Genomic DNA, 27,230 nt, shown 5'->3' on the forward strand with positions numbered 1-27,230 from the left:
AGTGTGTGAATGAATGGGATGTGCACCTCAGGTTCACATGCTAGTTAGGACATCACTGCTGAAATACTGACAGGACATCAGAAAGTTTTAACCTAGTAGTGCTCACATTTATTTCATTTAGGAATCTCAGTAGACTTAATAAAAGTTAAGTTTTATTATCTGGGAGAAGAGAGGTCATTAGCCTTAACAGGCTTGAATTGTTTGTTTATAGCAAACCCTTCCCAGATAGGGTCTTGTTATTGCTATGTACAAGAATATAATAACTAAAATACTCTCTCCAATTTATAAGAATATAGCTACTATAATAGTGCTCGTACCCTCATTTGTAATTCCTATTTACTGCAATGTCCAGGTCTACCTTATAGTTGACCAAATGTGTATGGAGGATCCCCAGGACATGGCTTTGGACTCTGTTTCCAAACTGGAGGCCATTGGTCGTGAAAAAAGTGGCATGGATGTACCCCGTGGGACTCATTTTAACCTCTATCATTTTGGTAGAAAAGAAAGTCCCAGATATAGTCATAGTTATAGACGGTGGACATTGTCCCTCACCACCAGGACTTGGTTTTCCATCCCGGCCATAAAAATTGTAACCCCCGCCCGCTGTCAGTTGCTATCGAAATGTCTCCGTAAGGGTATCCCTGTGTGCTGCTCAAAGATGCACAATGCATTCTTATATTGCAACGGTTTGTCCATGTTGTAATAATTGTAGAGATCCTGGTAGGTGGCCCCCTCAGGGCAGTCGATTCCTTTTGCCATCTCGTAATGTACTGTCCCCCATCCCCCAACAGGAGTCAATGTACTTTGCATACCAGCAGACGAGACCCCGCTATAAACGGCTATGGCCTCCTGTAGGCTCACCTCATAGGCTATCCTCTCATTATTTCACTGGATATCAAATATCTGGAGGCCAGACGATGAACCGTCCCGGTAAGCAAAGCTCCAGCCAGTGTACTCAACATAGGTGCCTAGAACTTGATAACGTTTTCCTTGGGGTTCACACATTTTTGGTCCACGAGAATCTGTTTCTGTCTTAAATTCTCCACGGGGCATGAAGGTGGAATAAGGATCTTGACTGTCATCTGATAGCTGTAGCTTAGACATTTCATTCTTCTCATACCTATTGACTAGCTCCTTGACACTATCAAAGTATTGGCCGTTATACCAGATCTTCTCGATGGTCCACTCTTTAGGGTTGAGGGAGCGATGATTCAGGAGTATCTCAACTCCAATGGGGTGGAGGAAGAACCCTTCTACATCATTCTAAAGTATCATTCATGAGCAACGTTCTCCAGAATTCAAACCACGAGGGGAAATGTCTGCGATGGTAAGGCAACGTGATGAGCAGTTGTAGATGGAGAAACCTGATTTCTCCAGTAAGATGTGGTTTAGGTCCTTGGTGAGCTCCATCAGACGGTTTTAAATTTTCTCATATTCCAGATTCCATATTCTAGAGGTTAGTGACCGGTAGTAATATGGATGAGGAAGGGGCCGACAATATATTCTATGATGTTGGGTTTGGCCTGGTCCCCGAAAAAGACCACTACTTTGGCCTCTCTTTTAGGTTTGAGTCCATCGTTATCTAAAAAGTTCAGGACATCCTGATTCTTCGGCAAGTTGAGCTCCATCATAAAGATTGAGTTTTTGCCAAAGTGACTTCTGATTGGGACTAAGTTCCGCTGCTTCTGGTCCATGAGGAAAGTCCAAACTGAGGTCATCTCCTCTGAAGTCAGGTCTGAGAAGACAGATGCCATATATCGACCCTTGGAAGATGATTTTGAGAAGTGGATACCTTCTAACACAGATTAAGGTCAGCAACTGTAGGAGGGATTTCAGGTCCATTGTGGTGCCTGCGAAATGTCTACAAAATAGAACGGGGCATAGATTTAATGAAAAATGTATTAAGATCCAAAAGAGTTTATGTTAATGAAAACAATTCTAAAACTGTCCTCGGAGCAATATATTTCTCCTTTAGGACTTCGGAACTACAATCCAAAAGTTATGGCACCCTTGTAGAAGTTCTAGTTGACTTTACCACTACTGTTTATTTGCAGGATTTGTCATAGGTAATTGATATAAAAATGTGAAAATGTATCATTTGCAGAAATGTGGTTATCACTCCAGTTTATCCAAGTGGATTTTTTCAATTATTTGTTTTATTTAATTCATTAAGAATGATTTTAGTCCCAAGGAATTTTTTTTCATAATTATATCTCATATAGCCATGACTCACATGTTAACTTCAATCTATGGGTTGTTTCTGTTATGGTAATGCCAAAAAGTTATTGGTGGGGGATTTCTCAAGCCCAGCTCTCCAGAATTCTGGCTTCAAAATTCCAAAATAGGCTTTTGGACTTTTTTTGCACAACAATTTGGTAATATTTTCCATGTTTGGTCCAGTTCAGTTTTACAATGTAGGAATAAGGTGGAAAATTTGGCTTGTTTAGCCTGTCAAGCTGGTTTAACCATTTTGGACCTTTGGTAGCCAGGACAGTTTTTGCAGTTTTGTATTGTAAGGTGTGACGATCCCTACTCTCAGGTCTAGTCACAGGGGTTAATTATACTAGTGAGCTCATCAATTTACCACATAAGTTCCCACTGACCTATTCTAGATGACGGAATTATGTTAACTAACTCCCCTAGATTCTAACAAACCAATATTTTCTATCACACTTGCTGCCACCACCTATACTATGAGGCAATAGGGGCCTATACAAATATATTCTCTCAACCCAAAAAAAACACCGTTTAACACCAGTTATCTATATGGGACTTAAAATCCCCTAAAACACTATCGGTAAAGTTATTCCCTTCGAAAGAGCAAGTTCTATAAGACAACAAGGAAGGGACATCAATTTTTACATTTATTACACAATAGTGCAGTGCAATACAAAAAGAAAGTGTCAGATAAAGGATAAAACCCAAAATATATATACAATAGCAATGCTGTAAACAGATAACATAAAGGAATAAAATACAGAATATTGGCTTACTGAGATGCAGCAGTTACGTATATATTCCTGCTGTGGGGACAGATGAGGATACGGGCAGTCTCTCCAAACAATGTGGATCCCCAAATGGCTGACAATGAACTGTCCCCAATCACCCATTTTTATCCCCCCTCAGCCGAGGGGTGCGCTGTGATGGAGCCTCCCTCCTTTTCGGTCCTTCTGGGATGTCTGATATTATTCAGGTTTTCCCAAATGGCTGATCGATGTGGCAATATGAATCATGGCGATTTCTTGCTGTATGACAGGGACTGCGGGTACAGGTAAGTTCCCATAATCTGAGTCGCCTTATCCCGGTCATACAGACACCAAATATAATCGAGTTATAACTTCCAGAAGGCCAGATCCTGAATACCGAGAAATGCCTCCTTCTCCAGTATGTTGTGTCTAGACTCTTCTCGAAGCCCATGTCAGGCTGAACACAATTACTAGGGTTCTGACGATGTGGGTGTTATGAGGTCGGAGTTATGGCTTCTGATATTTATTTCATCCACCTACTGAATGGCTTAGACCACCTGCTGGGTTAGCAGCCAATATGTCTGGGGTTGCCCTGCATTTTTAGTGTCCTCTTTCAGGTCTTCATTAGTATGCCCATATGGATAGTAAGTAGCAGGCTAGTGCTAAATGGAGTTTCCTCTGAGAATGTGGAGTGTCTCACCTCTTTGCAGACTGGTTGGCATCTAGAGGCACAATATGCAAAAGTCCTTAATAGATCAAAAGACACTGACATACAATTAGTTATTGATAATACAAGTTCTGGAAAATCTGAAATCAATCTATCTCTCTATCTACCTCAGATTTTGTTATATAAGGGTAATTTTTAAGTACTGATTAGTTCTGTCCCTTTAATTCTGTTTCTTTTTATTATTACCATTCTGTGTAATGATGTGCCTTGTAATGTAGTACCCATTCCCTATTGTGCTGATAAGACCACATTCCTGAGTAATCTCAGAGACATGCATGCTTCATACTGGAGGAAGGGCTGATGGAAATAACTGTGGTCTGCACTAACAATTAATTGGGATTCCACCAGGCACTTAATCCTAGGTAGGATGTAAGTATTGATTTGCCCTATCTCTTGTACATCCTTGGGTGTCAGTCATGTGTTCTAATGTGGTAGACAGCCATGAGTTATAGCATGATTGACCAGATCCCTACCCCATATTTAGGCTAGTGATGGATTTGCTTTTTATTATCCTGTATGTGATTTGTTTGTCTTATCGTATATTTAATCACACTTAGTTAATATATTTATTCACTTAGCCTGCGTAAGTTTATTAATTCTCTAATATTTTGAATTCATGTTACAGGTTTTGACATGTACAAATAAAACCTAAATTACAAAATAAATAAAAAACATCACTGGGGCCAACTAGGTAGTTGGCCCCAGTGATATTGTTCGTTTCTCTCGGTGAATATGAATATCCTGGACAATATGAGTTAGACATCTTTGAGAGAGGTGGGGCAGAATCTATAGCAAACACTGGTATCGCTTTGCTTAATGCGTTAGTTTTAAAACCATGACCCCTGTGCCAGTGTCAACAAATACCTTTAGCTCAAAATTTCCAGAGTCTAGCGCCACCATGGCAGGCAGGAGGAATCGGGTACTGCAGGTAGGATACGAATATGCCTGCTCTGACTCCCCATCCACACTACCAAGAGTGAGGGAGTTTTTTTTTCCTTTGAAGGAATCCCCTATTTGTTTTTCATTAACACTTTGGGGTTTAATAAAAGGGCACACATTAATGAAATGACCTTCTTTACCACAGAAGTAACACAGTCTATTCAGCTTCCTAAAATTCCTATTACCAGAGCAAGAAGTAACCTGACCCAATTGCATAGGCTCCTCTCCAGTCCCTGATTCAAGTGTCATAGTACCCCGAAGGACAGGAGGGACTGATTCCCCACCAGACAGCACCCCCTGCCCGAAGGAAACCTTGCACCTCTCCCTAAGACACCTATCAATCCGTACGGCCAAAGACATGGCGGCCTCCAAAGAATCAGGATTTTCATGAAATGCAAGAGAATCTTTTAATCTCTCAGATAGCCCCTGACAAAACTGACTACGGCGTGCAGGATCATTCCACTCCGAGTCAGTCGCCCATCTTCTAAATTCAGCACATCGTTCTCCCTGGCACAAGCTGCGCAACTTAGATTCAGCCATAGAGAACAGGTCTGGGTCATCATAAATCAGGCCCAGGGCTCCGAAAAATTCATCCACCGACCAGAGGGACTGTGAACCGGTCGGCAGAGAAAAAGCCGACTGAGCGTCACCTTTAATATGAGAAATAATAATCCCTACTGTTTGGTTTTCGTCTCCAGAAGAAATCGGACGCAGACGAAAATACTATTTACAGGACTCCCTGAACTGAACAAAGTTATCACTTCCCCCGGAAAACCTATCAGGGAGAGCAACCTTAGGTTCCAGGCAGACCTGGTTTCCCCTGACGGCGCCAGATGCCATAGTACTCTGCCACCGCGCAACCGAATTGCGGAGGTCAGCTACCTCCAAAGACAATCCCTGCATGCGATCAACCAAAGCATTAATAGCTTCCATTTTGCAAACAGCAAGGGAAAAAAATGACGGTTTCGGCAGGTTATAATGTCACGGTAGGTAAGGGAAGGGAAGGAAACAGAGCACGGCAAAGCAAACAAAAAAACTGACTAGGCCCTAAAAGCTAGGGAACAAAGGGGTCACTTCCTAGCAATTGCTAAAACACTTTCCCTAAGCTGCTAAGCCCATGTGCATATCTCAGTGGAAGACAAGCACATGCCCACATACCTAAGACTAAAACACACTGAACCAAACCCTCAGCTGTAGGGAAGAGGGAGAGAGACACCCAGCTCCTTCAAACAACCGAATGAGCTAGCGTCTCCCTAGAGGCGTAGTCCAAATAGACACAGAAAGGGAAAATTACTTATCTAGAGATGAGCTGGAACAGACGATCCACCAAACTTCAGAGCTCACACAAAGCAGAACTATAACCCGCAAAGGCTATAGGGAGAGAGAGGAATAAATAGCCTCACCAATTACCTAAAGAATAACACCTGGGAGGAGGTGGGATTCTGCTCAAACCCACAACAAAACAAACTGTCAGATCGAGTCACGAGCAGCAATTCTGACAGATCTCCTCAGAGCACCCACAGGGCAGGGCGTGACACATACACATTGTGGTACAATTGTTCAGGTAGTGGGACTCCTACACTCGTAAAGCCTATGCACTAAGTGAAAAAGCTGCCAAAAATTACAAGGAACCGGCATTCAAATACACCCTTTATTACACATAAAGGAGGGCATCATACACACCCTTGAAAAACTAGGATTGATGGCCTGTTGGTGAGCCTCTAAAACATTAGGAGCAAGGGCCAGCTGGTCACACTCTAAAACATTGGGGGCGAGGGCCTGCTGCAGACGGATGCAGACTTCTTCCTGTACCACTGCTTGAAGAAGGTGTCTTCCAGAAACTGGCAGTAGGACTGGGAGTTGAGCTTGACTCCATCCTCAACCCGAAAAGGCCCCACAAGCTCATCTTTGAAGATACCAGCCCAAACCAGTACTCCACCTCCACCTTGCTGGCGTCTGAGTCGGACTGGAGCTCTCTGCCCTTTACCAATCCAGCCACGGGCCCATCCATCTGGCCCATCAAGACTCACTCTCATTTCATCAGTCCATAAAACCTTAGAAAAATCAGTCTTGAGATATTTCTTGGCCCAGTCTTGACGTTTCAGCTTGTGTGTCTTGTTCAGTGGTGGTCGTCTTTCAGCCTTTCTTACCTTGGCCTTGTCTCTGAGTATTGCACACCTTGTGCTTTTGGGCACTCCAGTGATGTTGCAGCTCTGAAATATGGCCAAACTGGTGGCAAGTGGCATCTTGGCAGCTGCACGCTTGACTTTTCTCAGTTCATGGGCAGTTATTTTGCGCCTTGGTTTTTCCACACGCTTCTTGCGACCCTGTTGACTATTTTGAATGAAACACTTGATTGTTCGATGATCACGCTTCAGAAGCTTTGCAATTTGCATCCCTCTGCAAGATATCTCCCTATTTTTGACTTTTCTGAGCCTGCCAAGCCCTTCTTTTGACCCATTTTGCCAAAGGAAAGGAAGTTGCCTAATAATTATGCACACCTGATATAGGGTGTTGATGTCATTAGACCACACCCCTTCTCATTACAGAGATGCACATCACCTAATATGCTTAATTGGTAGTAGGCTTTCGAGCCTATACAGCTTGGAGTAAGACAACATGCATAAAGAGGATGATGTGGTCAAAATACTCATTTGCCTAATAATTCTGCACTCCCTGTAAAAGCCACATTTAAAGTGCCTTTATGTTCAGCCGCTTTCCTCTGGTGGAGTAGAGAAGTCAGGGGCAATCCAGGCCTTGTTTCATTTTGATGAGTCAACTGGTCAGCATTTTCAGTTGGCAGGCGGATGTGCTTATCAGTTTTATAAGCCCCCAGCAGCACTAAATACCTGCTCTTACAAAACCCTGGCCAGCACCTCCAAGGCGTAGAGCGCCAATTCGTGCCACGTGTCCAGCAGCTTGGACACCCAATAGTTGTAAGGAACAAAGGGATCACTGAGTACTCCACCATATTCCACAACTTTTCCCTCCTTGTGACACTAGGCCACGCATCAGGGTGAGGGTGCTGGCAGGGTGTCATGGAACTGTCCTAGGCTTTGGAGAGTGTTGCCCTGCCTCTGTTGGAACTGCTGTGTGTTCCCCTTGTCTCCCCTCCTCGGTTGCCCAAGGAACTACATACTCTGTCGCCAGCGTAGTCAGCTAGAAATTTTTGGAGCAAATTTTCCACAAGGACCTTCTGTTATTGCACCATTTTGCTAGTCCTCTCCACCACAGGAATGAGATATGAGAAGCTCTCTTTGTAGCGGGGGTCAAGAAGGGTGAACAACCAGTAATCACGCGTATAACGCAAGGGTCACTGGAAAGGCAGCATAACATAAAGTCAGCCATGTGTGCCAGAGTCCCAACAGACAAGATTTCGCTGTCCTCATCAGGAGGATGACTCTCAATCTCCTCATCCTCTTCCTCCTCTTTGGCCCATCCACGCTGAACAGATTGAATAAACCTGCTATGGGTACTACCCTCTATAGCTGAGGCAATCGTCTCCTGCTCCTCCTCCTCATCATCATGCAATTTGCGCTAAGAAGACGAACTGAGAGTGGTCTAGCTATCACCCTGTGTTTCTATGTTTCTATGTTTCTATGTAATATCTTCCCCCATTTCCACCTCTTTCACATGCAAAGCGTCCGCCTTCAATGTGAGCAGCAAGTGTTTCAGTAGACACAGAACTAGGATGGTTACGCTGATAATAGCGTTATCGCTGCTCACCATCTGAGCTGATTCCTCAAAAGTTGCGTAAAACCTCACAGAGGTCAGACATTCATGCCCACTCGTCGCTTGTGAAGAGCGGACGCTGACTGGAAAGGCAACGACCATGTGTCACCGCCAGTTCTGTGAGAAGGTCTGACAGACGTTCTTCTCTACCTCTTGTATGACGTTCTTTGTTTTGGTTTCACTTTGTCATCTCCTTTCCTTCTGCCAGGTGACTAATTGTCTTCCTTTATATTCCCTCCCATACTGCCTCACTTTGCGGTTTATACTACTTCCTGGATGAAGTGTTCACTGCTGGAGGCTGCTGCTGCTGTTTGCTCAGATAAGTCTTTTCCTTTATTGTGTTTCCTTGCTGGCTTGATTCTAGATGACCCTGACTCCGTCTGTATTAAGTGCAGGGAGCCAGTGGTCGTGTCCCCTCACTATTATAGGGTTTTCAGGTGTCACACAGTCTTAGGTACGTGGGCATGCAATCGTCTACCATTGAGACCCTTGCATGTGCTTAGCAGTCAGGGAGAGCTCTTAGGGTTTTCAAGGGCTCACCTATATGCTTCTTAGTTTGGGATCAAGCCAGTCTGTCGTTTATGTATAAGTTCCAGCTATCTGCAACTTCACCCGTGACACCATGTTGCAGCTGGTATTCCACTATTGCCCTCTGCTGCTCACAAATGCTGGCCAACATGGAGTTCCAGCGCGTGCTCACATCGCACAACAGTCGGTGAGCAGGCAATTGCAAGCGCTGCTGCAGCATTGCCAGACCGGCGGCAGGTGTAGATGACTTTCGGAAATAGGCACACAAACGGCGCACCTTCTCCAGTAGCTCAGGCAAATTGGGGTAGATTTTGAGAAACCGCTTTTGGAAGAAACAAGGAGTCGTCATTGATGGTCGGTACGTGTCACTGAGGTTCCTGGCCTTGGTGAGGTAAGAGCTGTTTTTTTCTTAAAGTGTCAGTTTACAGATTGCAGTCTGACACTTCAGCTGTTAGTATTAGCTGCAAAGCTAACCCGGGACAGCTCTTATTGGGAGTAGTCAAAGTGATGGGTGGGTGGCTACTCCCCACGTTCCAGGCCGGTTCTTGGTTTTGGGATATAAAACACAGGCAGCACTGTCAGGTGGTGTAGATGACTCCTCTCTGACAGTGGAGTGATGCCAGTCTCTGTGTTGGAGCTGTGGAGATCTCTGCGCTGAGGTCTGAAGATCGTGTGTCAGGCGAGCAGGCCGCTTTACCGCCTGCAAGTGGACTTTCTGAGGCTGAGCATTCAGCCAGGTGTGAACTGACACCCAGGATACCAGGTGAACGTTATTTAGTTTTTTCTGTGTGTGAACAATCACCAAGCTTGAAAAGGGACTGTTGTGTTATGTTATTAGTGTGAATAAACACTGAAGATTGATTTAAAACCTGATTCGTTGCCTCTATACTGCGTCCGCTAACCTGCCTACCAGAGGGAATCCCCACACCGCTGAACCACTAAGTTTAAGACGTGGGCTAGGCATAGTATGTATGTGAGCTTGCCGAGCTCCAAAGCCGCCTACCAAGTTACAGGCCATTATCACACACAACCATGCCTGGTTGCAGGTTGAGTGGTGAGAGCACAGCTCAGTCTGGTCCATTATACCCTGTCACAGCTCTGCGGCGGTGTGCTGTTTGTCTCTAAGCAAATTAGTTTCAGCACGGCCTGTTGCCGCTTCCCCACTGCAGTGCTACACTGCTTCCAGCTACTGACTGATAACTGACTGGTGCTGCAAGATGACAATTCAGAGGTGGAGAAGGAGAACTCCAGCAGTTGCAGCAACTAATGTAGGTGGTGGCGGAAATCCTGATGGAAGTAGGGCCCGCAATCCTTGGCATTGGTAGCACCTGTGCCATCCCAGGGTACGACTCGCTCCCGGCTGCCACAACTTTCACCCAGTGTGCCGCCAGGGAAATGTAGCGTCCCTGTCCAAAAGCACTTGTCCATGTGTCAGTCATTAAGTGGACCTTCCCAATAACTGCGTTGGTCAGGGCACGGGTGATGTTACGGGACACATGCTGGTGTAAGGCGGGAACGGCACACCGGGAAAAATAGTGTCGCCTGGGGACTGAGTAACGAGGGACGGCCGCCGACATCAGGCTGCGGAAGGTCTCAGTGTCCACAAGCCTAAATGACAACATTTCCAGGGCCAGCAATTTGGAAAGGTGTGCTTTAGTGCTATGGCCTGTGGGTGGGTGGCTGGGTATTTGCGCTTTTGTTCAAAGGCCTGGGGTATGGACATCTGTACGCTGCGCTGGGACACAGAAGTAGATGTGCTAGCTGATGGTGCTTGCGAAGGTCCAGGTGCAGGACGGGAGGCATCCGGGCCTGCGTCTTGGACAGGGAATTCGCCAGCACAGGGGAAGAGGAGGCAGTGGTGTGACGGTCGGCCCACCTATTAGGGTGCTTTGATGCCATGTGGCGGATCATGCTGGTGGTGGTGAGGTTGCTAGTTTTCACGCCCCTGCTCATTTTGCTATGACACAGGTTGCAAATGACAATTCTTTTATCGTCCGCACTTTCTTCAAAAAAGCGCCAGACTGTGGAACACCTACCCCTTGGCAAGGGAGATTGCTGCAAGGGAGTGGTCCAGGGAACAGTTGCGGGCCTGTTTGGTGTGGCTCGCCTTCTACCTTTTGCCACCCCACTGCCTCTTCCAGCCTGTTGCGGTGCTGCAGATCCCTCCCCCTCTGTCCTGCTGTCCTCGCTCGGCTTGCCACCATCTATACTGAGAAGCGATGTTAATTGTGCTGAGAAGCCGTTATAGGTTAATGCATGGTGCGTGGATGTGCGATGCGTGTTTTTCTTTTTTTTTAATATATATTTAACGTTTTTATAGTTAGTCATGGAGTTTTTTTTGTATGTTTTTCATAGTATGTCAGTGGAGTGGATTGGCTTATTTTCTGCAGGGTGATCTGTAGTTTTTATTGATACCATTTTGGAGTGTGTTTGATATTTTGATCGCTATTTATTAAGCTTTTTGAGAGGTGAGAAAATACTTATTGGCTATTTAGATTTTTTTTTAAATGGTACAGGTATTTTGGGATGGCAGGCTTTATGCTACCACCACTGTCGAAGCGCAGAGAAGCTGTCTGGGCCCCACGAGCATAGTGCCACCTCAGCTGCCCTAGGAACACTATACCGGCACTGCGCATGCGCGAGCTCGCGCATCGCGAGATTACGGCTATCTATTGTTGATGAAAGGAGGAGACATAGGCAGTGCTGGGCTCCTTCACAGGCGGGCGTGGCTGGGCACGGCTGGGCACAAGTAAGGTTCGTACAGCCCCTTGGAAACATTTAACACTCATTAACATATCTATAAAATCCTTTTTTAAAGAAATTAAAACCACACAGCCCTAAGGGACACATATATTGCGAACATGCTAGCGGCGATCTAGCCGTGCATCTCTATAGCCCCAAACCTGGTGACAGGATCCCTTTAATCTGTGTGATGTAGCATACAAAACCACAGTAAAGCTAAAATCGTTTGTGACACTGACAAGTGAAGGAAATTAGATATCATCGTCACACATCATTTAAATTTGCCTCTTATTTAGGGCTTAATAAAATGTAAACATTTTTTAGCGGCTTAAAGGGGTTTTAAACACAGAAACACTGGGTATGAGGCAATTGCTTTACCACTGAGCTATCAGCTATGCGCTCATATAACACTGTAATGTGTTAGCTTACAGCATTTTAGGCAGAGAGCTATAAGATGAGCAATGGTTTGGTTGTGTGATTTAGCATACAAATACATAGTATATCTATAACTCATTCCAATTTTGACCCTGACCTATGAAGAGCATAAGTCAAACTCAGATGTGAGAGTCAGATGTGAGGGTCAGGTGTCAGGGTCAGGTGTCAGGGTCAGGTGTCAGGGTCAGGGGTCAGAGTCAGGCATCAGAGTCAGGCGTCAGTGTCAGGGTCAGGTTTCAGGGTCAGGCGTCAAGGTCAGGTGTCAGAGTCAGGTGTCAGGGTCAGATGTCAGAGTAAGGTGTCAGGGTCAAGTGTCAGGGTCAGGTGTCAGGATCAGGTGTCAGGGTCAGGTGTCAGAGTCAGGCATCAGGGTCAGAGTCAGGCATCAGGGTCAGGTGTCAGAGTCATGTGTCAGGGTCAGGTGTCAGTTGTCAGGGTCATGTGTCAGGTGTCAGGGTCAGGTGTCAGGGTCAGGTGTCAGAGTCAGGTGTCATGGTCAGGTGTCATGGTCAGGTGTCAGAGTCAGGTATCAGGGTCAAGTGTCAGGGTCAGGTGTGAGAGTCAGGTGTCAGAGTCAAGCATCAGAGTCAGGCGTCAGTGTCAAGTGTCGGTCAGGCGTCAGTGTCAAGTGTCGGTCAGGTGTCAGGGTCAGGTGTCAGAGTCAGGTGTCAGAGTCAGGCATCAGGGTCAGGGCCAGGCGTCAGGGTCAGGCATCAGGGTCAGGCGTCAGAGTCAGGTGTCCGGGTCAAATATCAGGGTCAGGTGTCAGAGTCAGGTGTCAGAGTCATGTGTCAGAGTCAGGTGTCAGAGTCAGGTGTCAGGGTCGGGTGAAAGAGTCAGGCGTCAGGGTCAGGCGTCAGGGTCAGGTGTCAGGGTCAGGCTTCAGGGTCAAGTTTTGGTCAGGTGTCAGGGTCAGGTTCAGGGTCAGGTGTCAGGGTCAGGCGTCAAGGCCAGGCGTCAGGGTCAGGTGTCAGGGTCAAATGTCAGGGTCAGGTGTAAGGGTCAGGTGTCAGGGTCAGATGTCAGGGTCAGGTGTCAGGGTCAAGTGTCAGGGTCAGATGTCAGGGTCAGGTGTCAGGGTCAGGTGTCAAGTCAGGTGTCACACTGGCATTTTTTGATACGTGACTATGATATCTGACCATGTCCTAAAATGAACACTGTAGCCCAAGTAACAATGCTTACATTACTTTTGTATCTCTCGCCGGTTACATCATACATCTCTACCTCGCCATGAGTATATATGTATACATACAGCGAGGTACAAATGTATGATGTAACTGACTGATTTTGTGCGTTTTACACACACAGAAATATATATATGTGTGTGTGTATATACAGTACATAAACTGCAATCATCATTCTGTATTCCAGTAAAAGGCCCCGTACATCATTACATTAGATACATTCCCCATTTAACTCCTTAACACCCGATGACGTACCTGTACGTCAGATCTGGACGTGACTTAAAGCCCAGTGATGTAAATGTACTGCATGGTGATCGGGCAGGTGCAGGAGCTCTCCCAGGATTTCTTAGCTATATCTAACAGCCCTCGAGGATGCCTGCCATACAACTCAAAAGGCGAGAACCCTGTTGATACTTGAGAACAGTAGGTAAGGCAACAGGTAATCCCAATCCCAGCCATCCTTTTCACTTACTTTCTTCAACATGTCCTTCAAGGTTTTGTTAAAACATTCTACCAAGCCGGGTGGTAAACCGAGGTAATTCACTGGGTAACTTTCAATACTTTACAGAGATCCTGCATTACCCTTGACATGAACGGGGTCCCCTGGTTGGTCGGGGTCTCCTTGGGGAGTATTGAACAGCACTACATGCAAACATGGAGCTCCATCTCTCCATGGACCAGTCCATTTGGTCCAAGCTGAGGAGGCACTGGGCCACCATATGTCACAGGGCATGGCATCTCCAGCAGATGATCTCTCTTAGGGAAGGTCTTGGCATTGGCTCTGGTATGCTCTTGGCCTTAGAACGTCCTTCCCGAGGAGTTTTTAAACTCTTCCTCTGACCTTCAGAGTCACTCAACACATTCCAGTATGTCAGCTATGGTGTTCTCTATTGCATAATATCTCACTACCAAGCCTACTAAGTCAACCGCAGTCTGCGGGTTTCCTTGTGCAACCCAACACTGCACTGGCTTTGAGAGGGTGTGCATGAAGCGGTCCATTAGGACCCGATCCACCATTTTGACTGGGGAACAGACATCCAGCTGTAGCCATTTCTAGACAAGGTGCAGTAGATCAAACATTTGGGACCTCTGGGGCTTGCCTCTCCTAAACCTCCATTGATGCACCCTCTGAGCCTGGACTGTAATGGTTAACCCCAGACGTGCCAAGATCTGGGGTTAGACCTCGGCCCATTGCTTAGCTGGTAAGCTGGTGAGGAAGGCTTCTACGTCGTCCTCTGTGGTCATTTTTTTCATGGCTTCTCCGTGCTCGCTGGCATTCCTCATTACTCTGGAAAGCTGGGGTCTCCTTGACCCGGATGGCTTCTGCCATTATGGCCCTTTGCTTTATGAGGAGTTGGTTGGTCTCCCGTTGTGTTTGCTGCTGTTTGGTGCTAGCCTGCACGAGGTGCTTCACAAGATCCTCCATTTTATCCGCAGTTTTTTTTATTCTAATAGCAGCCTTAACCCAGGACATCCAATGACTTTTTCAAAAGTTCAGTTCAGTAACTTAGGCTACTGGCCCTTTAAATGTCCAACACAAACAATTTTGGCTTCCGGCCCTTTAACTTGCTGTTGCACCTCTCAACAATTGCTTTACCTGCATCCTCCACCAATTGTAGGGATCTGCCCCAATGATAGCCTTCAGATAAGAACACAGCAGCCTTTTAGAGGTGAAAGCAAAGCAACGGTTGTCTTTTTTTCTTGACAAAACAATAAGGCAGTAATCGGCAGTGACCGTCAGTAATCGGCAGTGACCCGCTTGCTCCAGCCGGCGTTAACAAGCAATAAAGTCCCGTATCTATAGCACAACACAGGTATGGTTTTGCACAGTAGGGTAACCCCATGGGGAGTATGTGGACCTCGCTTTGTCCTCAGTCTTTAAGGCACAGCAACTCCAGCTCAGACTCTGATCCCACACAGAGCTCCACTATCAGAGAGGTCATCACCACCACCTGACACTGCTGGCTGTTTTTTGTAGGGCAGTCAAGACCCGGCCTGGAACGTGGGGAGTAGTCACTCACCCAGCACTACGACTACTCCCAGTAAGAGCCGCCCCGGATCAGCTATTCACAGCTATACTAAAGGAAATGTCAACCACCTACTACTGTTGACACCTGAACTACTGGCTCCTACTTCACCGAGAACAGGTGACACGTATCTATCACGAAAACTGCTTGTGACTGACAAAGATAGGCACTGAGTAATAGGTCTTGTCATCAGTGAGCAGTTTATTGGAGGTCACACATGAAATTGCAGGTTCCCACACTGAAGCAAATCCAGGAGGAGAGAACGCCTCAGCTTGTTCTCACATCTCCCAACATCTGACTACTACCCCCAGTCTCAGAGATATCCAGAAACACATCCACCCCTCCCCTGTCTGTACTATCACTAGCAGGGGCCGGAGTTCATTACCCCTGCACAGAGGAATGCTTTGAAGCACGGCCAGACCCATGTAGAAGTGAAGAGTTCCCAAACCTAACATTTCCTGAGGGTCACAGCATCAGCATACCTTATGGCCCCTTTCACATTGACGAGAATTCCGTGCGGGTGAAATGCGTAAAGTAAACGCATTGCATCCGCACTAAATCCGGACCCATTCACTTCAATGGGGCTGTGCAGATGAGCGGTGATTTTCACGCATCACTTGTGCGTTGCGTGGAAATCGCAGCAGGTTCTATATTCTGCAGTTTTTACGCAATGCAGGCCCCATAGAAATGATTCTGAGATTCTGAATGGGGATGCGTGAAAATCGCATAGCATCTGCAAGCAAGTGCGGATGCAATGCGATTTTCACGCACGGTTGCTAGGAGATGATGTAAGTAAATTGATAAAAGTCAATTTACTGTATTATTTTCTCTTATAACATGGTACTTAATACAGAATGCTTACTAAAATGTGGCTTGAGGGGTTAAAAAATAAAAACAAATAACTCACCTCATCCACTTGTTCGCACAGCCGGCATCGTCTTCTTTCTTCTTCTTTCAGGACCTGCCAAAGGACCTTTGATGATGTAATCGCGCTCACCACGCGGTGACGTCAGCGCAGGTCCTGCTGAATGAAGATAAAGCAATTAACCCAAACACGAACTTCAGTGAAGTTCAGGGTTTAGGTCTGGGTACCACATTCAGTTTTTTTTTTTCCTGTTACAGTTTTTCCAGTCTTTTGAGATCAGCAAGTGGGATGATGTTTTAAAATTCCTTCCACTACTAATCTCTCTTCCACAGAAAATTTTGAGATTCCCAAACCGATCACCTCCCACACATCTCCATAGATGTAACTATATAAAAAAAAAAATGGGGGTGCAGAATATGGCAATGTAAAGAAAAAAAATATTTTAGTTTTTTCCAGTATTGAAACACAAACATATAAATGTGGTATCACTGTAATCGTACTGACCCAGAGAATAAGGAGAACAGGTCAGTTTTATCTCATAGGGAACACTGTAAAAAACAAACCCATAAAACTATATAAATGTGGTATCACTGTAATCGTACTGACCCGGAGAATGAAGGGAACAGGTCAGTTTTATCTCATAGGGAACGCTGTAAAAACAAAACCCATAAAACTATATAAATGTGGTATCACTGTAATCGTACTGACCCGGAGAATGAAGGGAACAGGTCAGTTTTATCTCATAGGGAACGCTGTAAAACAAAACCCATAAAACTATATAAATGTGGTATCACTGTAATCGTACTGACCCGGAGAATGAAGGAGAACAGGTCAGTTTTATCTCATAGGGAACGCTGTAAAACATAAAACCCATAAAACGATATAAATGTGGTGTCACTGTAATCATACTGACCCGGAGAATGAAGGGAACAGGTCAGTTTTATCTCATAGGGAACAATGTAAAAATAAAACCCATAAAAACTATATGAATGTGGTATCGCTGTAATCGTACTGACCCGGCGATTGAAGGGAACAGTCAGTTTTACCTCATAGGAAACACCATAAAAACAAAACCCATAGAACTATGGCGCAATTGTATTGTTTTTCAAATTCCACCCCATTTGGAATTTTTTCCAGCTTTCTACTACATTGTATACAATCATAAATGGTGGCATTAGAAGGTACAAATTGACCCACAAAAAAAACAAGCCTCCATATGGGTATGTGAATGGAAAAATAAAAAAGTTATGTCTCAAGGATGGCAGGGAGTTAAAAACAAAAACAGAAAATCGCAATAATATCCTCAAGGTGTTAACTAAGAGGTATGGCAGTGATACTCTATATTAAGTGGTAGCAGGCACAGTTAAGGGGGGGGGGGGGTTTGGTGGTGGTATACTACTACAGTACAAAATAAGAGGTGAAAACTGAAATGGTGCCTCCTGGTGTCAAATCCTCAATCCAACCCCTACCGCCCGACACTACTGTTGCACAGTGGCGTACCGCCCATAGAGGCAGACCACGCCACTGCTATGGGGCCCGCGGCACTGGGGGGCTCGTAGCGCAGATAAGGCCCCGCCCACACTATTTTGCCCCGCCCACTCATGACGTGCAGCCGGCTATGCGACTGCTTTTCTCCCCAGGGCCCAGCCCCAACATCAACTCATCGCCGCGCCGCCCCCCCCCCCCCCGCCTCCATGTTTAGCTGAATCGCCTCCCAGAGGCGCGGCTAAGTCCTCAACACCCGCCCCCCTCCTCAGCGCCGCGCTCTGCAAACACCCGATCCTCCTCTCGTCGGCGTCCCAAATCCTGCGCAGGCGCAATGCCGGCGATTGCCTGCGCTCTGATAATACGGCTGAGGGCAACAGCTTCAACATCGTCACTGGGCATGCGCCGAGCCCAGTGACGATGTTGAAGCTGTTGCCCTCAGCCGTATTATCAGAGCGCAGGCAATCGCCGGCACTGCGCCTGGGCGGGATTTGGAACGCCGACGAGAGGAGGATCGGGTGTTTGCAGAGCGCGGCGCTGAGGAGGGGGGCGGGTGTTGAGGACTTAGCCGCGCCTCTGGGAGGCGATTCAGCTAAACATGGAGGCGTTAGTAGTTTTCATATTTAGGCGGGCACGGCACTTCAGAGGGGCACCGTTCCTGGGCACCGTGGAGAAAGAAAAACGCCCCTCTGGGCTCCAGTCCTTACAGCGTCATTTGCATATCCTAAGAATCGATTTTTAGAAGAAAGGACAAGACTGACATGGAAAAGAAGAACACAGATGGAAAAAAGGTACTTTATTAAACATGGATCCATGAGTACCTTTTTTCCATCTGTCTTGTTCTTTTGATTGTGAGTCTTGTCATTTCTTCAAAAAATCGATTCTTATGATATGTAAATGACGCTGTAAGGAGCCCAGAGGGGCGTTATTCTTTCTCCACTGTGCCCAGGAACGCCCCTCTGAAGTGCCATGCCCGGCTAAATTTGAAAACTAATAACGCCTCCAAGTTCATCTAAATCGCCTCCCAAATCCGATCCTCCTCTCGCTGGCATCCCAAATCCCGCGCAGGCGCAGTGCCGGCGATTGCCTGCGCTATGATAAGATGACTGACGGCACTGCGCCTGCGCGGGATTTGGGATGCCGGCGAGAGGAGGATCGGGGTGTTTGCCGCAGAGCGCGGCACTGAGGAGGGGGGGTGTTGAGCACTTAGCCGCGCCTCTGGGAGGCGATTTAGATGAACTTGGAGGCATTATTAGTTTTCAAACTTAGGCGGGCACGGCATTTCAGAGGGGCGTTCCTGGGCACCGTGGAGAAAGAATAACGCCCCTCTGGGCTCCTTACAGCGTCATTTACATATCATAAGAATCGATTTTTGGAAGAAATGACAAGACTCACAATCAAAAGAACAAGACAGATGGAAAACAGGTACTCTGTTAAACATGGATTCATGAAAAAAAAAAAAAAAAGGGGTAAATTGCTAGTGACAGATTCCCTTTAAGGCTACTTTCACACTTGCGTTCAGAGCGGATCCGTCTGGTGTCTGCACAGACGGATCCGCACCTATAATGCAAACGCTTAGATCCGTTCAGAACGGATCCGTTTGCATTAACATGAACAAAAAAAAAATCTTTTTTTTTTTTTTGTTCATGATAGTGCAAACGGATCCGTTTTGACTTTACATTGAAAGTCAATGGGGGACGGATCCGTTTGAAAATTGAGCCATATAGTGTCAAATTCAAACGGATCCGTCCCCATTGACTTACATTGTAAGTCTGGACGGATCCGTTTGCCTCCGCACGGCCAGGCGGACACCCGAACGCTGCAAGCAGCGTTTAGGTGTCCGCCTGCTGAGTGGAGCGGAGGACAGACGGAGCCATACTGATGCATTCTGAGCGGATCCGTATCCACTCAGAATGCATTAGGGCTGGACAGATCCGTTCGGTGCCGCTTGTGAGAGCCTTCAAACGGAACTCACAAGCGGAGACCCGAACGCAAGTGTGAAAGTAGCCTAACATGGCACCCCAAATAAGGAGACCTGCAGGCTGCAGTAGATATCCCATGTGACAGGTCACCCCCAGGAAACCCCTAACAGTTTCTGTAGGTCATGTATAAATTTATTTAATGGGGGTGTGGCATGGGAGGAGCAAGGTCAGGAAGTGGGAGGGGCCATGGTGGGTAGTGGGCGGGGTTAAGGGGCCCAATTCAGATTTTTGCTATGGGGCCCAGTGATTCCTATGTACGCCTCTGCTGTTGCAGACATATCTCTAACATCCAGTGATATGATCTCTGATTATACTTATTCTCTGTCCTCATCTTCTCCATTCTGCACAAACCACAAGGTCTCGTCTCTGCAGAGTTTACTACACAAGCATTTCAGTTTCCATCATCCCCCCCCCCCCCCGGTGTCCCATACTGTGCCCTCCAGTGCTCACTAACACTATACTGCAAAAATAATAGTAATAGTGCTCCCAGACTGCCCTTAGTAATAATAGCGCCTCCTACAACACCCCAATAATGATATACACCTATAGAGCCCAGAGTAGTAATTAGGCCTCCTATAGTGTCCAAAGTAGTTATAAAGTTCTCTATTATATAAAGGCCTCAAGTATTTGTAAAGACCCCATGCAATGCCCCCTGTAGATATAATGACCCCCTGTAGTGCCAGAAAATATACTGTGTGTATTATATTGCCCCCTGTAGTGCCTCCTGTAATATAAATTTCCCCCGTAGTGCCCCCTGTATTATAATGCCACCCTTGTACTGCTCCGGCCTGTATTATATTCTCCCCTGTAGTGCTCCACCTGAATTATAATGCCCCCTGTAGTGCCTACTGTATTTTAATACCCCACTCTAGTGCTCTGGCCTGTATTATAATGCCCCCCCAGTGGTGCTGTAGCATTAAAATTCCCCCCATAGTGCTCCAGCCTGTTCCCCCTATGTAAGGCCCCCTGTATTATAATACACCCTGTAGTGCTCTGGCCTGTATTACAATGCCCCCCAAATAGTGCACTCTGTAGTGCTGTAATCACTGCCCAATAGTGGTCCCTGTATCAAAACGCCCAGTGTAGTGCTACAGTGCTCCCTGTAATGCCCTCTGTATTATATTGTCCCTTTTATTATATTTCCCCCAGTATTTTATCCTGTAGTGGTGTAGTGCCCCATCTGTGGTGCTGCCTGTGTAATAATGCCCCCTGTAGTGTCCCCTGTATTATATTGCTCCCTGAAGTGCCCCATGTAGTGGTGTAGTGCTTCCTCATAGTGCCCCATATATTATATTGTCCCTCATGGTGCCCCCATATTATAGTGCCCCCATATTATAGTGCCCGCTATTGTGCTGCCTCTCACCACCACCATGTAATCTGCAGGCAGCATAGTTTTATTATAATGCCCCATTTAGTCCTGTAGTGGCCCCTGTATTATAATGCCCCATGTAATCCTGTAGTGGCCCCTGTATTATAATGCCCCATGTAGTCCTGTAGTGGCCCCTGTATTATAATGCCCCATGTAGTCCTGTAGTGGCCCCTGTATTATAATGCCCCATGTAGTCCTGTAGAGGCCCTTGTATTGTAATGCCCCATGTAGTCCTGTAGTGGCCCCTGTATTATAATGCCCCATGTAGTCCTGTAGTGGCCCCTGTATTATAATGCCCCATGTAGTACTGTAGTGCCCCCCTGTATTATAATGCCCCATGTAGTCCTGTAGTGGCCCCTGTATTATATTGCCCCATGTAGTCCTGTAGTGGCCCCTGTAGTGCTGTATTGCCCCCATAGTGTTCCCTGTTTTATAGTGCTGCCTGTATTATAATGGGGATAGAAAATAACTATTAGGAGGAGGTCCTACTGCTGGAACCCCACTGATCACGAGAATGGGGGACACTACAACAAGACCTAATATTTAGATCTAATAGTTATTCCCTATCCTGTGGCTAGAGGATAACCTAATATAATTGGAATATCCCTTTAACGCCAGCCTAAAGAATAACAATGCATACAACTTGGAATACTAGATGTAATACCCCCAACATCCATCCCCCAAAGGCCTTACACCAACTGGACGGGTCCAGCTACCTAATCTTGGCCGCTAGGGATTCCAGTCCTCCCCGAAACTAGCTTCAGAGTCAAGTAAACTGGTTATTCTTACTGTAACCTCATGACATTTCATCAGTTTCGTGTCCTGTTCCTCCTCTAGGACAAGGTGAAGGGCTGATGTATAACTGCGGGGTCCTGAGGCTAGGCAGCGCCCTGTGCAAAAATTTATTTTGGCGCCCCCCACCCCTACAAATAAAAAGGAAATTCATACAGCAAAGTCTCTCTTTTTTTAACCCCTCCCATGACGTGTCACTTAATGCTTTTACTTATCCAAGTGATTCTGAGATTTTTTTTCTTCATGTTTTGCATTTATTTAAAAAAATCTCCAAATTACCAAATATTTTGAACAATTAGCTATTTTTTATTACTCCGCTTTAAGATTGTGTTACCTCACAAAATAGTTTTTCATTAATATTCACCATGTGTGTACTTTTTGCTGGCATCGGTCTGTAAAAGTCATTTTATGTTTTTAGGATGTTAGAAGGCTAAGAATTTTAGGAACAATTTTTCAAATTTTCTGAAGATGTCAATATCTTTATTGCATACGATGTAGTGGCAAGATGGTAAAAAAAATTCTGAAAAGGGTGAAATTGAAAAAAACACACATTTCTGCTAAAGTTTTATGGATTTGTTTATTTTAAGGAGTTCCTTAAAGGGGTTGTATCACCTCAGCAAATTCCATTTATCATGTAGACAAAGTTAATACCAGGCACTCTTACTAATGTATTGTGATTATCCATATTGCCTCCTTTGCCCGCCTGGATTCATTTTTCCATCACATTATGCACTGCTTGTTTCCATGATCAGCTTCCGGAATTTGGGAGAAAGACGGCGAAAACGAACTAAAACGAGGATGGAAACCAAGGAAAAAAGAGACATACCAATAGATGAGTTCACCTGGTTGTTAATGGCAAATTCAGTCAGGGGCAGATGCTTCACCCACAGCTGTTGGTTGTCCGAGACATAACACCACAAATACTGCTCTAGAGACTGGTTCAAACGTTCAGTTTGACATTTGGTTTCCAGATGAAAGGCCGAAGAAAAAGACAAATATATGTTACATTTGCCACAAAAGGCCTTCCAAAACCTAGAAACAAATTGAACACCTCTATCTGAAACGACATTCTCTGGAATTCCATGTAACCGAATAACATGATCAACAAACAGAGAAGCTAAAGTCTTGGCATTAGGCAGTTTTGACAGAGGGATGAAGTGCACCATTTTACTAAATCTGTCCACAACTACCCATATCACCGACTTACCATCAGACACCGGCAATTCAGTGATAAAGTCCATGGAGATATGGGACCAAGGTCTACTAGTGATGGGCAGTGGTCGTAACTTCCCCACCAGACGAGACTTCGGAGTCTTGGACCTGGCACAAACCTCACATGAAGACATATATGAGTGGACATCTCTAGACAAAGTAGGCCACCAATAAAACCTGGAGACGAGTTCCTTGGTGGCATTAATACCCGGATGTCCACTAAACACTGGGTTATGGCACTCACCCAACAGTCGGAGACGTAAATGACCCTGGACAAATAATTTATCAGTAGGAGATTGTACCGGAGCCAAGTGTTGCCCCGCAGTTATTTCGGTCGTCAGATCGGATGAGATTGAAGCCACAAGCCACTGCTGGATCACAAGAATGGGGGACACTACAACAAGACCTAATAGTTAGATCTAATAGTTATTCCCTATCCTGTGGCTAGAGGATAACTTAATATAATTGGAATATCCCTTTAAAGCCAGCCTAAAGAATACCCCCAATATCCATCCCTCAAGGGCCTTACACCAACTGGACGGGTTCGGCCAGCTAATCTTGGCCGCTAGGAATTCCAGTCCTCCCCGGAATTAGCTTCCAAGTCAAGTAAACTGGTTATTCTTACTGTAACCTCATGACATTTTATCAGTTTCTTGTCCTGTTCCTCCTCTAGGACAAGGTGAAGGGCTGATGTATAACTGCGGGGTCCTGAGGCTAGGCGGCGCCCTGTGTAAAAATTTATTTTGGTGCCCCCCCCACCCCTACAAAAAAAAGGAAATTCATACAGCAAAGTCTCTCTTTTTTTAACCCCTTCCATGACGTGTCACTTTATGCTTTTACTTATCCAAGTGATTCTGAGATTTTTCTCAGATCGGAGGAGATTGAAGCCACAATGACACCTGCCGGTAATACTGGTTCTGGTGGAGTATCGGGAGATTGAAAAGCACAAAAATTGCGTGATAAGGCGTCTGCTTTAATATTTTTGCTTACTGGCCTGAAAGTAATACATAAATTTAAACGTGTAAAGAACAATGCCCACCTAGCCTGCCTGGGATTCAAACGTTTAGCAGATTCCAAAAACATTAAATTCTTATGATCCGTAATTACTGTAACCTGATGTTTAGCCCCTTCCAGAAAATGGCGCCATTCCTCAAAAGCCCATTTAATAGCAAATAACTCTCGATTACCAATGTCATAATTTCTCTCGGTAGAAGAGAATTTACGAGAAAAGAAAGCACAAGGTCTCAGGTTAGTGAGAGCTGATGACTCCTGGGAGAGTACTGTCCCAACTCAATCCTCGGAAGCATCAACCTCCACCAAAAAAGGCTGCTCTTGGTCAGGTTGAACTAATCCTGGGGCGTTAACGAAACACCTCTTGAGTTCTTCAAAACCCTTTATGTCCTCTGTTAACCAATTCACTAGATCAGCCCCCTTCTTAGTTAGATCCCTGAGAGGCTTGGCAATAAAAGAAAAGTTCTTAATAAATTTTCGATAATAATTTGCGAAACCCAAGAAGCGTTGTAATGCTTTAAGAGAGGAAGGTCTCACCCACTCCAAAATGGCCTGTACCTTCCCTGGATCCATCTTGAAGGATTGGGGTGTGAGAATATATCCTAAAAACAAAGTTTCCTGTATTCCAAAAATACAATTCTTCACGAACAGTCGGTTCTCCCGAAGAACCTCCAGTACCTGTCTAGTGTGAATAACGTGAGGCGAATAAATCAGGATGTCATCTGAATAAACAATTACAAATTTTCCAATAAATTGTCTAAAGATGTCATTGACAAAATTTTGGAAAACCGCCGGAGCATCACTAAATTTTCATAATGAACCTCTGGGGTATTAAAGGCTGTCTTCCACTCATCCCCCTCCTTAATTCGGATAATATTATAGGCCCCCCTGAGATCAAGTTTAGTGAACCAGTGAGCTCCAAGAATTTGATTAAACAGGTCTGGAATCAACGGCAACGGATACTGATTCTTAACAGTAATCTTATTCAACTCTCTATAATCAATACACGGTCTCAATCCACCCTCCTTCTTAGCAACAAAGAAAAACCCCACCCCCATAGGAGACACTGAGGGTTTAATATGTCCTTTTTGTAGACTCTCCTTCAAGTAGTCCCTCATAGACTTCCGTTCCGGACCTGACAAATTATAAATACGACCCCTAGGGTACTTAGATCCAGGAACAAGGTCTATGGCACAGTCATAAGGTCTATGAGGGGGAAGGAAATCAGCCTCGGACATAGAAAAAACAATAGCAAAGTCACTAATGTATGTGGGAAGAGAGTTTGACTCCGCAGAGACTCCAGCCTGAATAACAGGTAGACAACATGAATCACATTTCACCCCCATTTCTCTAATTCACCCGTGGACCAGTTGATGACTGGATTATGAACCTGGAGCCAAGGTATACCCAGAACTACCTCCTACGGGTAATTTTTTTAGAATCAAAAAAGAAGTACACTTCATATGACAAACCCCCACAGTCAAGGTTACTTCCGGAGTATAATATTCTACTGTCCCGCCCACCAACGGCGTGGAATCAATAGCAATGATATGAATAGGGTTAGCAAGGGACAACATGGGCCACACCAAGGGAAAGAACAAAGTTATGGTCAATAAAATTAGCGACAGACCCAGAATCAACAAATGCCCTCCCAGAGCCCTTACTGGAGCCAAAAGAAACAACTACCGGCAACAACACTTTCTCTTTAACCACCTTGGGAAGTACCTTATCCTTCTGGGCGTCAGGATGTGGAGATCTCCCGGAAGGAGGAACTTTAGGACATTGCCGTACCCAGTGATCCGATTCTCCACAGTAGAAGCAGAAACCCTTTTGATGTCTCAGATCCCTCCTGGTCATTCCGAGCTGCATGGGCTCTTCTGGAGGATTCTCCAATTGGACTTTTGAGGGTGAGGGATCAGATGCAAGCACCAGCAGTGGAGACGTCAGTTTTTCTATTTGTCTTTCCCTAATTCGTCGGTCCAGTCTAACAGCTAGAGTCATAGTCTGTTCTAAAGTGTCAGGGAGGGGAGTAACTGACCAACATAGCTTTCAAGTCTTCTAAGAGCCCCAACCGAAACTGACATCTAAGCGCTGGATCATTCCAACCAGAGGAAATGCACCATTTCCGGAATTTGGTGCAATATTCCTCCACGGGTCTGTCTCCCTACTAAGAGACCTTAATTGACTCTCAGCAACGGCCGACTTATAAGGTTCATCGTACAATACACTTAAGGCCTGAAAAAACGATTCATCATTAGCTAGACAAGGGGAATCCGTGGGGAGATAGTAAGCCCATTCTTGCAGGTCTCACTGCAACAAAGAGATAACAATGCCTACCCTTTGTTGTTCAGAGCCCGAAGAATGTGGACATAAACGAAAATAAAGCTTGCAGCTTTCTTTAAATGTCAGGAAATTTTTCTTATCCCCTGAAAAAGGGTCAGGCAGTTTTACATGAGGTTCAAGATTTTGAGCGGAAGAGGCCGCTACAGGAGGGGTTTGATGCTGCTGTAGCTTCTCTGCCAAATCCTTCACCATTTGAGCGAGACTATTTACCTGATCTGTAAAGACTCGCATAGGGTCCATGGTTTTAGGTAAGGCCTGTGATTCTGTCACATAGGGGTGGGAAGAGTGCAGCCCTGATCTCCACCCGCACCTCTGTCCCTACCTACTTGCACGGCCCATCCTAACTGACGGCATACAACTTGGCGGCGGTCCCTAGCTCAGATACGTGCAGGGGCCTGAAGAGTGCTAGAGTAACACGTAACAGAGTCATCGAAGCAAAGGTCAAAGCCAGGAGGTCACGCAGGTACACAAGGGAAAACACAATAGCAAGGTCAACACAAACCGGAGTCAGAAGCCGAGAGGTCATCTCAATTCCAAGTAGATAACAAGGTCGAGGTCAAAAACAAAGCCGAGGTCTGAACACAATAGCAAGGTAACAATAGGAACGCTGGTGAAGGTCGAAAGACCAATCACAGGCAACCTGTGGCCAGCAGGCTGCCTGTTTAAATAGCCCAGACTGGTGAGTCACATGACGTGTCCAGCGTCACGTGACTCGCATAACACAGCCCAACATAGCCAAGCGCTGATCATCATTATCGGCGCTCAGCTCTCCTGCTGCTTGTTGTCTAGGGTACGGAGGACGCCAGCCACGCAGAGGAGGCATGCGCGGCCAGATCCTCCCCGCCCCCTAGTCCTCATGGAGACGAGGATGCCGACCGCATCCTTGCTCCA

General features: G+C 45.8%; 1 pseudogene; it reads right to left on the reverse strand.

The window, feature by feature from the left end:
• Positions 1–319: 319 nt before the first annotated feature.
• On the reverse strand, positions 320–14,679 carry LOC122939526 (annotated as a pseudogene).
• Between the last annotated feature and the right edge of the window lie 12,551 nt (positions 14,680–27,230).

Source organism: Bufo gargarizans, chromosome 5, assembly GCF_014858855.1.
Source record: "Bufo gargarizans isolate SCDJY-AF-19 chromosome 5, ASM1485885v1, whole genome shotgun sequence".
Classification (NCBI taxonomy): Eukaryota; Metazoa; Chordata; class Amphibia; order Anura; family Bufonidae; genus Bufo; species Bufo gargarizans.